The following is a 13,618-nucleotide window of genomic DNA, read 5'->3' on the forward strand; positions in this document are numbered from 1 at the left end:
CCAAAATCGCCTCTCGGAGACAATTAATAAGTGGGTACTGTATTAATCGTCGGCCTTGTGAGATCAAAAGATACATTGTTTCTGTTGGTAAACATGAATCACGGTTCTTAAGAGATTATTGGGAAATATGACCAGTTGAAATATAGTGCATGTAGATTAAAGTTACTAAATAGTTTCAAAATATTTAATGAGATTGTTGTCTTTGTAGTTTTTTTTCTACCGATCATATTAGTTGTCTGAAAACTACAGTATATATTTGTATACCAGCATACAGAATACGATGGTTTTTGTCATGGAACTTAAAAAGGAAACAAGAACTTTGTGTATGAGCCTCCTATTTGTCATTTAGAAAATGGGCAGTTTAACTGAAGTGTTTATCTACTTATGAACTACCCAATAAAATCAAACAAAAAGTTATTTAGAAACGAATATTAAGACGTAGATGGCAGCTAGCGAGAGCAGCACAAGAAAAGCCTAATCTGAAAAGAGTTGCAGCACAAATATTCACAAAAACATTGGTATACATTCTTATCTCAGACATCCTTTACCTACAAAAGATACTGAGTAGTCAATCTAGAAAGAAACCTGCAAATATAACGTCCCCAATTCTCTAACCCTCCAATCAGCACTGAAGATGGCGCATGGGCAAAAAATAATAAAGAGATAGATGAAATATTTGAACTCTAAAAAAAATTATATCAAAGTCAATAAGATCTAGATTAAACCCCAAAAAGTCCCCAGGATATGACCTAATTACCGTAATAATCTTAAAAGAATTATGAAGACAACAGGTTTTTCCCTATAGTTTAAAATTAGCCCAAATAATCTTAATTCGAAAACCCGGAAAATCCGCAGGGGAAATAAAGTTCTACAGACCTATAAGCCTGCTCCCCGTTATATCTAAACTATTGAAAAAACTGCTGTTATCAAGAATACAGCCAATTTTAATTGACAAACAAATAATACCTCATCACCAGTTTGGCTTTAGGCCACAGCACGCTAAGCTATGAACAAATTCATCGGGTTTACTAGCAAATACGCCAATGGTCACTGGTAAACAGAAAATGTTAAAAATCTGGCATAATGCTCTTTAACCCTTAACTACAGACATCCCAATATTAGCACGTAATTACAGATCCCCGGTATTTTTTACCGGTCATTATAAAATAGAGTCAAAATATAAAGTTAATAATGAAAAACAAAAAAAAAATTGCATTATGAGTTTTTCTGGAGTCGCTAGATATGGGAAAAATGGTAAAATGAGTGATTTTAATAATATAATACAAGATTTTTGAAGAATAATCTATTAAACCAGAATTTTGGTAACATTTTTGGTCTATTGAAACAAACGGCCATAAATGCTATGAACAAAAATTTAGACTTTTTTTTAACAAATAAACGTAACATAGAATCACAAAGGAAACATAAAATAGCATTTACAAAAAATTTTACATCCATGAAAAAAAATCTGCAAGGGGTAAAATTATCACAGAATTAAATGGCAATTCCATTTTTGCAAAGTGGCCTCAAAATTTTTATCGTCAAATTTAACCTTCATTGAAGGTCCAGGATGACTTCCGCAGTCCATTTTTTACTTTTTCCTAAAAACATAAAAAAATAATATAAACATTTCAAATTTACAAATATAGTACTCATATAAAAATACTTAAAACAGACATCCGGTAATTTTTACCGGTTAAGATTTTTTTATGTGTGCTAGAAAAGAAAATATTGACAATACACACTACACGCTTTGACTAGCATTGTTATACAAACTACCCGAGAGGTACAGAGACACATGAACTTGTAAGTCGTGAGGTTACCATGAAATCCAGATTTTGGGAATGCCCGCCGGTAAAAAATACCGGATCTCTGTAGTTAAGGGTTAATATAAAATCAAAAATCACTTCGCAACAATTACTCCCAAATGCTAAGGTCCTACCTGCAAGACGACTCTAAAGGGTGCGTCCACAGTGCACGCTGGTTTCCGAGTCTATCTTCGTATTTAAACGGGCCTGTCCAAAGGGGTCTGGACAAAAATAATCCCCGGACGAATAATCCCGTACAAAAAATCCCCACAAATTATCCCTGGACAAAAAAATTCCAGACAAAAAATCCCCACAAATAATCCCCGGACAAAAAATCCCCACAAAAAATTTGAAGAGACTTCAAAATGACAATTGTCAACAAAGAGTCACCAAACCCTTCCAACGATATTAACAAAGACTAACCATACCAATGATATTAGCTTAAAACTTAATGGCGCAGACATCCAATAGAATTTAGAAGCAAAAGCCCAACCAAACTCAAGACATACGTAATACTGCTTTAGTGACAATACATAGGAAATTGTTAATTTTCTACAAGGCATGTGATAAACATTGTATAGACAATTTAGAAACTTCCCAAAACTTTAGAGACTTTCCAAGAAACTTCCAATGCGTAGTTTACGAATCTATAAAGGGAGCGTTCAAGTATTACGTAACGCAATTTTTGAAGATTTTTGACCCCCCTCCCCCCCATGTAACGCACCGTAACGTGTTTATGTACCCCCCTCCCCCTACCTAAACGTTACGTAACACCCAAGTCATCATTTGAACCTAAATGGAAAACTAGGTTGCGAAAAGTACCGGAATTATTATTTTAATCGCATTTGAGGTAATAATAAAAACTTACAATCATCATCCAGTCTCAAAAGTCTACTGCTGAACACAGGCATCCCATCAACACTGCCCCTCATTTCCAACCACGTCTATCCTGCGCCGCTCTCATCCAGTTTTTATTTAGCTTTCTTACGTCGTCTGTCCATATTGTAGGCGGTCAACCGGCGCTTCTCTTGTATTCTCTTGGCCTCCATTCCAATAACCTTTTTGTCCATCGCCCATGTGTCATTCTCGCTATGTGTCCTGCCCATCTCCACTTCAACTTAGCTATCCTTTTGATGACGTTAGTCACCTTTGTTCTTATCCTGATTTCTTCGTTTCTGATTTTGTCTCGCAGAGTTATTCCTAACATTGACCGCTCCATTCTTCTCTGCGTTACTCTTAGTTTGGTAGCCGAGGCTTTAGGTAAGGTAAGTGTTTCTGGTCCGTACGTCAAGACTGGGAGGACGCACTGATCAAATACCTTTCTCTTTAGGCATATGAGCAACTCACTCTTAAAAGTTTCTCTCAGTTTTCCAAATGCTGCCCACCCAAGAACGATTCTTCTTTTTAGTTCATGTGTCTGGTTATCCCTGCCAATCGTAATTTAATGTCCCATGACTTGAAATATGTCCAAAACTTAGAATAATAATCTTTTATTACTAATTTTACATTTACATTTACATTTTCCCTGCTTGGCCCCATCCTTACATACATTTTTGGCTTCATCCTTTATTGTTCTTCTCATGCATTCTTCTATTTGATCTTCTTTAATAAAAACTTTAATAAAATAACATATTTATTATTTCAATATTTTATTTTGCTTAGTAAAAATTTTTGTATAACAAATAATATACGATGTTGCCAGTAGTTTCGGAAAAATAGTGAAAAAATGTGTAAAACTTTTGGTTCTTCAACGCCCTGTATCGTGAAAACGCATGCCGTTACAAAAATTTTATACTAAGCAAACCCCAATTATTTTTCAGTTTTTCACCTATCTTAGAGATCGTGTTACCTTTTTCTGAAACACTCTGTATATATAAGAAGGCACTTATGGAATAAAATTTTTTCTGTCCATGTTTTCATCAATTTTAAAAAACGCTGAGACCCGTAGATTGTCATATATAAAAATGTGTGCTTTTTAAACATAAATTTAAATGTACAGGGTGATTCATGCAAGACTACCGTAGTCCATAAGCTTTATTTTTTAACGCCCTGTATATTTTTATATGTTTAAAAGCTGCTTAACAATCTGAATTTATGGTCTTTATGAATAATACAGGGTGATCATTTAAAATTATAATGTATGGAAACCACTTATGGAATAAAATTGTTTTTGTTATGTGTCATTATTTTAGAAAATTATAAAAACGCTAGGATACGTCAACTTTCAAATTCAACTATGGACTATTTAAACATAAATTTGAATATACAGGGTGATTCACTCAAGTCTAACATAGTCCATTATCTTTAATTTTAATTAAACACCATGTATATTTTTGTTTTTAGAAGCTGCTTAACAACCTCATCTCAAAAATGTGTATTATGTAGGGTCTATTATGAATAATGCAAGGTGAAATTTTGAAATTCACTTGAAATTTTTGAAATTTTGAAATCACACTTTAAATAAGGGTTACTATTTTTTTAAACATCTATCAATTTTCTAAACTAAGTATCAATATAGTGAGTTTTGTATTTAATGCTTTTTATTTAAAGACATTTTTAAATAATTTGAAAATTTTGCGTATTTAAAACATTAATGAATACCTACTGCAGAAAACGATTTCAGAAAACATACAAGATTTATGAACATGTAGTTCCCTTCTGCAACCTCTTAAATAACATCTGTATCTTTTAATCTTTTGTTGTGGAGACAGGTCCATCTAATTATTGGAAACAGATGTTACTGTGCTTCATCTGTGTTACAAATTTTAAGATTTTTTCACTTGAATAGGTACTATTAATAATTGTCCTGTTGTCGGAACATGACCGGAGCGTGAGGGTGCAACATAATAAATTTCAGGGGTCTATGTAAAACATAAAAGAAATTCCGTAGTTTTTTTTTCATTTAAGTTAAAAAAGAATCCACAAGGAAAAAGTTTTCCTGTAGTTGGCTGTATACCATGTAATACAAAAAATAGTAAATCCTTTATAAAAGGTATATATTTACCTTAAAATATATACCTTTTATAAAGGATTTACTAATTTTTAAAAAAAGAATGTTACGTAACGCGCTGTTCGAACCCCCTCCCCCCCCATGTAACGCGCCGTAACGTTTTACATGACCCCCTCCCCCAAACTGCGTTACGTAATACTTGAACGCTCCCAAAGGACATACACACAGACATTCATTTTTATTTATGCAATTGAATGTTCACTCTCTTAACCATTCACACTTCTGAACTAAAATTAATCATAAGACCTAACCTCTCACAATGTATTACGGAACCGATTCTTCCCGGTCAACTTCTACAAAAATACGATCTAGGTTGAAGCCAAAACCGGTAGAATGTCTCAACAAAACTTATTGTTGCCACAACAACAATACAAATTCTTTCATGAATCATTTTTCCGTGTAATTCCACATTCAAATTACGTTATGTTCGAATAATGGCTTTTCTATGGGCGATGAAGCGGATACGATCCGAGAAATGTTTTTACATTTTTTTATGTAGATGCTACGGATGGATTGTAAGATAAATATCTCTATTTACATTTACTTTCATAATTCAGAAACCGTAATGTAAAGTTTACGACGTTTTTGCTTTGTATAGTAAATATTTATAGTTTATTTATATAAATCAAAGTTTCCTAATAAAAATATTTAAAAATATTTTTAAAAGATATTTAATTGAAAACTTATTGGACCATTTTCCTGGTAACACCTCCATGGCTTCTAAAAATTGCAAGCCAGATGGATGCTGAAGCGAAGAAGACAAGAGGGAATCCTAAAACTTGCAACCGAAAAGTCCAACCAAAAAAATTTTTTTTAATTAAATTAATTGAGACAAAAAGAAGAATGTATGTAATGTACATCCTGTATAAATAATTATGTTAATGTTTATATTACTGCATAGAGAATTAAATAACCTTTCAAATGAGCTATCACACACCCCTACTCTCATTTAAAAAATCATTGATTACGTCATCACGCCCAGATGGATGACGTCACTAGTATTATATATATGCCAAAAAGTCCTAATTTAAAAATAAAAATCGCCCTGTCTAAGGATTTCTCTTCAAATTTGCCCATTCTCGAGATAATGAATTTATGCACACTCAAACGTCCACTTACTACAGTGTCGCGCACGTTTAATTGGCAATTAAAAAACAAAGGGGTTATTGTACTGCAAAAACTTTTCGGAATTCCATTAATCGATGTTTAAAGAATATCTGCCTACCTTGGCAACATTGAAATTTTCAGTTAAATGTCTGATTCAGGGTTAAAAATGGCCGATTTCGCAATTTTTAATTTTTAACCCTCCGTTAGTCGCTATCGGTGTCACACACCGACAACAGAATTATTCATTCGGGATTTACAAAACAACTGGTTTTTTCTATCGCCACTTTCTGTACCTCTTCCTATCAACTAACCTCGTGTTAGTATACATTCTTACCTACTTGGGTACAGTCGTGCGAGTTTTATAGCTATTTTCGGTGCAAGACTCCGTAGCGACTAACGGTGTGGTTATTACTTTATTGGCATAATTTGCAGTTCAGGTGAAGATTTAGCATCTTATTATTGAATTTTATCGGTAAGTTTTGGTCAAATCTTATTTATAGATGTCCTTTGAAGCCGAACAAAACCGTTTGTTGGAATTATGGGAAATGGTTCCTAGCGAATATCGGTGTGGTTATTACTTTATTGGCATAACTTGCAGTTCAGGTGAAGATTTAGCATCTTATTATTGCATTTTATCGGTAAGTTTTGGTCAAATCTTATTTATAGATGTCCTTTAAAGCCGAACAAAAACGTTTGTTGGAATTATGGGAAATGGTTCCTAGCGAATATTTTTATATTACAAATAACAATATGTATATTGTTATACTAGGGTTTTCCATTTTATATCTGTTGTTTTTCAATAAAACATTTTTAAAAATATTTTTCAGTCATTCCTATACACAATATAAAATATCTGTATGAATTTTATAGCAATAACTATTTTTTTAAACTGTCGGTCTCTGACACCGTAGCGACTCTTGATGCTCCGTTTATCCTAGCGACTAACGGAGGGTTAATCGCTTATGTCAAAAACTATTAACCTAAGAAAAAGTCACTAAAGACCTTTTCTGTTTGGAATGATTCAAAAAACCTAAAAAAAGTTTGTTCGTTGTAAAAAAATAATTTTAGGAAAAACCCATTGTACACATTTCTTCTAAATGACTTACTCAAATACATACTTAAATTTAAACTTTACAGGAGAAAGTTTATTTTACCCCCTAAACTAGGGATCGGCAACCTTTTTCGGATGGCTGGCCATGTTCAAAATAAAATTTTTTATGCGGGCCGCATATTCAAATGTAGCTTAAATAGTCTTCTTCTTCATTCTGTTTGCATCCATCCCTGGACAAAGGTGTCCCCATAAGTTCTTCACTTCTCTCTGTTTTGTGCTATTTAGTGTCAGTATCTACCCATTTTTGCTTTGACGTCGTCTAGCCATCGTTTTTGTGATTTTGGTTTAGTATGACCGGGCTCGTGTGGTCTCCAATATATAATGTTTCGCGTCCACATTTTATTGCTTTGTCATGGCCAGTTCCATTTTATTTGCGCAATTTTTCCAATTGCATCTTCCACCTTCGTCCTGCGTCACACGTCCTTATTTTCGTTTATGTCCTTTCTGCTTAGTCCTAACATAGCTTGTTCGATGGACCTCTGTGTTGATCTTAATCTATATTCATCTTTCATCTATTTTAAGGCATTTATAACGTCCTCGTTAGTAATTTTGGTAGTTCAGATTTTACATTTAATATTTCCATACCGCGGTTTTCTGGTTTTTCTATGTTGAACGAGTATAATTCTGTAAAATAGTAATATTCAATAACATTTATTAAATTATTTTTGTCATTTATAGTGATTCCATTTATATTAGACCTGGATCCCGCGTAAGAAAGAAAAGTTGATTAATAGCAAGTTGAAAATTTGTTAATAGCTTAACGGTGTCTAGTCGGACAAACTTTGATGCACGGGAACACTGGAACAGGGGAAGTTTTAACTGTGGAGCATGATAAACGTGTCGTCCTGACAAGTTTATGATTGTGAAAAATAGCAAGTTGTTTTTAAGTTTATTCGATAGCCAACGTTATGTAATATATGCGAAAATGTTTGTCCGACAAAAATGTTGGGCATTTTAACGAGTCCGACACGTAGAACATGTCACATCACAGGAATTATGTTGCTGATGAATAGCAGTCTGATTTTTGCATGAGAGTTTAATGAAAGGTTAAAAAAGCAATTGGAAGTTCTGTCCGACAAAATTAATGGGAAGTTTTCGTAGTCGGACATTCTAAACAGGTAAGATATAGACAAAAATGCTGGTGATAAATAGCTTTCCGACAAAGACGAAATTTAATTAAGTAAATTATTCCTTACCAAGAATGACTGTTGTCGGAAAAAAATAAGGGGTAGATTTTGTAGTCCGACAATTTAAAAAAATTATTTTTGAAATTTCAATAAGGGGTGATTATTCTATGTCAAAAGTACCTGCAATCAATTACAATCGATATTTTTCGATTTATGTCAACATCATTTAGATACCTCACTGTAATACATTTATAGTAGATCAGGCAAATTATATTATGGATTGAGTGGTCTAGCTATCTTTGTCTGCCACATGCGCGGGATCGCTTGGTTAAAAGAGATAGATAGACCACCTATCGACTTTTTGCACTGTATTCCCTGTCTACCCTTATGTCTATGAATACATTTCCATTTAAGAAAAACTGTCACTTTTGACAATAATTCAAAATAAATTGCAATCGTAACTTCAGATTTAAATTAATCGATTTATTTTGCCAGCAAATTATTTCTTGCAATGTGACATATTAATTACATTATTATTTCATTTGTAGAAAGTTGAGAAAAATTACGTTATACAATTTTAGTAATAATTTATTTAGGTACCCTTTTTCAATCAAGCAAAGCAGTATAGCACGAAGAATGATATTCAATAGAACTTTAACAATTATCTGGCAACTGAACCTCATTGAATTGATGACCAAGTATTTTACTAACTTTGTAAAATGTTCGAAAATTACTCAGAAATGTTCCGTTGAATGGTTTCACTTTTGATTTGGCGACTTAAAATTTAAACTGTTGACACTCAAAAATAGACACAAAAACACTCCATAGTTAATATAAATTTTAATTTCCAACACACGTGGCAAACAGAAACTCAGAGACCATGTACTTTCAAATACTACTTTGTATAGCACAAAGTGTCACACTGACAAATGCAGCCTTCTAATACATACTTCTAAGCATAATGTGTCATATTTACGTCTATTCTTATAAGCACCGAAGGTTTAGACTCTTCACATTTTTCAATGTCGTTTACAGGGTTAAGATTTGAGTATGGAAAAAAATGTATACAACGTTTTTTGTAGGAAATTTTCCGTACTTTCTGATGCGCCTAATTAGAAAACCCTAAGAGATTGCTTTCACATGTTCTTTGACATTTTTTATTGTCATTTTGAGAATATCTAGAACAAACTCCACCCAAAAAAATAATTGTTTTGCAATATATACATGCATTGATACTTACCTCACTGTTTTTGGAGTGTGCATGTATATATATGCACATGCAAATATGTGAATATAAATAATAATATACAACTAAAATAGCTTTATCAATATGTGACTAAGTCATTCTGAAAAAATGTTTTTTATTTATTTCCTTCGATTTGCCCAAACTTTTTGTCCGACATATAACTTTTTGCGTTACAAAATATAACTTGTACATAAACAAATCAAAATTAGCTTGCTATTTATCACCAACATTTTTGTCTATATCTTACATGTTTAGAATGTCCGACTAGGAAAATTTCCCATTCATTTTGTCCGACAGAACTTCCAATTGCTTTTTCAACCTTTCATTAAACTCTCATGCAAAAATCAGACTGCTATTCATCACCAACATAGTTCCTGTGATGTGACATGTTCTACGTGTCGGACTCGTTAAAATGCCCAACCTTTTTGTCGGACAAACATTTTTTCATATATTATATAACGTTGGCTATTGAATAAACTTAAAAACAACTTGCTATTTTTCACCATCATAAACTTGTCAGGACGACACGTTTATCATGCTCCACCGTTAAAACTTCCCCTGTTTCAGTGTTCCCGTGCATCAATGTTTGTCCGACTAGACACCGTTAAGCTATTAACAAATTTTCAGCTTGCTATTAATCAACTTTTTTTCTTACGCGGGATCCAGGTCTATATCTGTTATCAGGTGTATTTAGGGGTCGCCAACTTCTTGAAAATTTCAAGATCTTGTCTTGACCTTTGTCTTGACCTTGTCTTGATTTCAAGACAAGATCAAGGCAAGAAGTAATTTTAGATTTCAAGACAAGACAAGAACTCTCAATACCAAGATTTCTTGTCAAGAAAACAAGAAATCTTGAAATATCTTGAATAATAAAGAAAACTCTAAAACGCATTTATGTGTGAAAAAGATGGCATTATTTTAACATAACATATTTTAATTTATTGAACACTTTTTTGCTAAAACGATTTACAAAAATGTAAATTAAAAATAATAATTAATGATACTTACCTAATCCTGTTGGAAATAAAATTACAAACTAGATTTTATTTAAATAACAAATTTAGCACATTTTTTAAATCGGAATCGATAAGCCATGAATTAAGGCAGATAACACTTCACACTTCTCATGGAGTCAACTCATAGCAGATTTCTTGGCTTTGTTATTGTTAAAGCTGCTCTTGAAAATAGCATTTCCGCAGATACAGCTGTTGCTGGCGTTCCGAGAAAATCCTTGGCCATTTTCGATAATGACGGGTAGATATTTTCGTGTCTTCTCAACCAATCAAGTATATCCTCAAACCAGTATATTCTGACCTAGGCTCATTTATGTATTTTTCAATTTCATACTTCCAAGATTGTAAATTATCATTAGGGAGCGGATTTATATGCGATCAATTTTGATGAAATATGCGCATATATATGCGGTAAAAAATTACGAAATATGCGCAAGATATGCACAAAAATTCAAAGAATGCGCATTTCGAGAAACCACAAATTTTCTGTTCTATTCTATTCTAGGGGGTTTCTTTTATAGGGGGGGGGGGGGGCGGCAATCTTATTTATTATCTTTTAAATAGAATCATTTTTTTTATATATGCAATTTATTCAGTTTTTACAAAAACTGCTACCTATTTAAAGTAAAACAACAATATCACTATAAATATATCTTCGATTATAATTCACTACAATGCGTTTTTTTCAAATTCTTTAAGAGGAAACATATTCTTTGACCAGATAAAATATTTTTATAACTTGAAAAACTCCTTTCAACATCAATAGAAGTAAATGGGGCGTTTTTAAAATAAATTGTTAATATCCGTTAGAAAATAGTAAAACTATGGTTAAAGGTGTAAATTCTCTTAACAATAGAGGATTTAAAAGATCACCAGAATTATAGGTACCTATTAAATATATATATATATATCGGGTGTTCTACAGCATTCGCCGTTTCCCGCATCCTATTCGCCATGCTTTTCGGTCACGAATATCTTCCTCGTTGAGTTGTCTACTGTTCATTGCTTTCTCTACATCTTGTATCCATGTTCTCTTCGGTCTGCCTCTTTTTCTTCTCTCGGGTGGTACATACTGGATCATTTTCTTGGGCCATCTTGTTGGTCCCATTCTCTGGACATGCCCGTACCATATTAATCTTTTTTGTTCTATTCTGTCTATAATATCCTTTTCTACTTCCATTCTTTCTTTTATTTCTTCGTTTGGGATATGCTGCAGTTTAGATATTCTGCAGCTTCTTCTAAGCGCGTCCATTTCTAAAGCTTGAAGTCTTTTATTTTGTCGGTCTTTGACTTCCCACACTTCCGAGTTGTACAGGACAATTCCTTCCACGATAGTTTGGTAGATTTTTTTCTTTGTCTGATTTTGCAGTCCTGTACTCCACCAAATGCCATTTAGCTGTTTTATAGCTTTTCTTCCTTGGCTTATTCGATATTCTATATCTTGATCGCATGTGGAGTTTTTGTCAAAAATTGAACCTAGATATTTAAATTCATCACATCCTTTTATGTATTCCCCTTCTAATTCTAAGTCTTCAGTATCACCTCCGACTACAAGGTATTCAGTTTTCTCCATGCTCATTTCCAAACCCCATTTTTGGTACTCCTCTTTCAATTTTCTAATCATGTAACTGGCGTCATCTTTATCAGCAGCAATCACAACTTGGTCGTCAGCAAATAGCAACGTATACAAATAAGAATCTCCTACTGGTATCCCCATTGTTTGGCATTTCCTAGTCCAATATTTTAACACATGTGTAAGGTAAATTTTAAATAAAGTGGGCGACAGACAGCATCCCTGCAAAAGGCCTTTCGAAGTTTCAAAGGTATTTGAAAGTTTCGTTCCAATTTTAATTGCTGTTGTTGCATTAGCATAGAGATCTTTTATTGTTTGGATGTATTTTCTATTTAAAGTGGTTTGTTGTAATACCTCAAACATTTTTTCTCTGGGAACGGTATCGTATGCTTTTTTTAAGTCTACAAATACCATGTGAGTTTCTAGATTTCTAGCAGAACGTTTTTCTAGTAATTGCCTTATGCAGAAAATGTTATCTGTGCATGATCTACCTGCCCTAAATCCACTTTGTTCTTCGGAATCTTGCCACTCCTTTTCTATCCGTTTCTTTATTATTCGTCCGTACAGTCTTCCAACTGAGCTGGTCACACTAATGCCTCTGTAATTATTACAATTTTTTCTACCACCCTTTTTGTATATAGGGGTAGTTATGGAGTTTTTCCACTCAGAGGGCACGCCACTATTGCCTGAAAGGCATCCGTTGAATATTTCAACTAAAATTTCTTTTGCCTGTGTCGTGCTGTGCTTAATGAGTTCAATTGGAATACCTCCGGGACCAGGAGCTTTATTGTTTTTCATTTCTCTTAACGTTAGTTCTAGTTCTCGAATAGTTATATCTTCTAGTTGTTCCAGGTTGTTTGGGGCGATGATGGTTTGCCTTACATATTCCTGTCTATTCTCTTGCAATAGGTTTCTAAAGTATGTTTCCCACTCGTTTACACTTATAAGGGATATCTGGCATCTTTCTTGTACGTTTTGTCTTGTATTTGATATTGTTCTCCAAGCTTCTCTGCTTTTTGTTCCTCCCATAAGAGTGTCTATTTCTTCACATTTCTTCAGCCACATATTTTCTTTGGTTTTAATCACTTCTTTTTTTGTTTCCATTCTTATTCTTGCGTAGGTTTTTCGGTCTTCTGAGCAATTGGTACTGAGCCATTTTTGATATGCTTCTTTTTTTTCCCTCGTCTTTTCTTTTAAAGAATCTGTAAACCAAGGGTGATTAGTGTTATTTGAGGATTTTTCCCCTAACGCTTCGAATGCAGCTTCATGTAAGCACTTTTTTAGCCGATCATATTTTTCATCTGCTGTTCTTGTATTAAACTGTGTATTGGTTATCTTTTGGCTCAGTCTTAATTTAAAAAGAAAGGAGATTGAATTATCTTTCAGTGCGTCGATGTTGTATTTGTACTGAGGCGGGTGTTCTTCTGTAATCTCTTCCTGGGTCTCTTCAATTTTGTTGTTCAAGATATATGGAAAGTATAGATCTGCTCTGAGTAAAAAGTGGTCAGTTCCACATTCTGCACCTCTATAGACTCGTACATCTTTCGTCACAATTGATGATTTCTGCTTCATGATGACGTAATCTATAATCGATTTCAATTGTCGGGTTGGCTGCGTCCATGT

The sequence above is a fragment of the Diabrotica virgifera genome, chromosome 2 (assembly GCF_917563875.1).
Source record: "Diabrotica virgifera virgifera chromosome 2, PGI_DIABVI_V3a".
Classification (NCBI taxonomy): Eukaryota; Metazoa; Arthropoda; class Insecta; order Coleoptera; family Chrysomelidae; genus Diabrotica; species Diabrotica virgifera.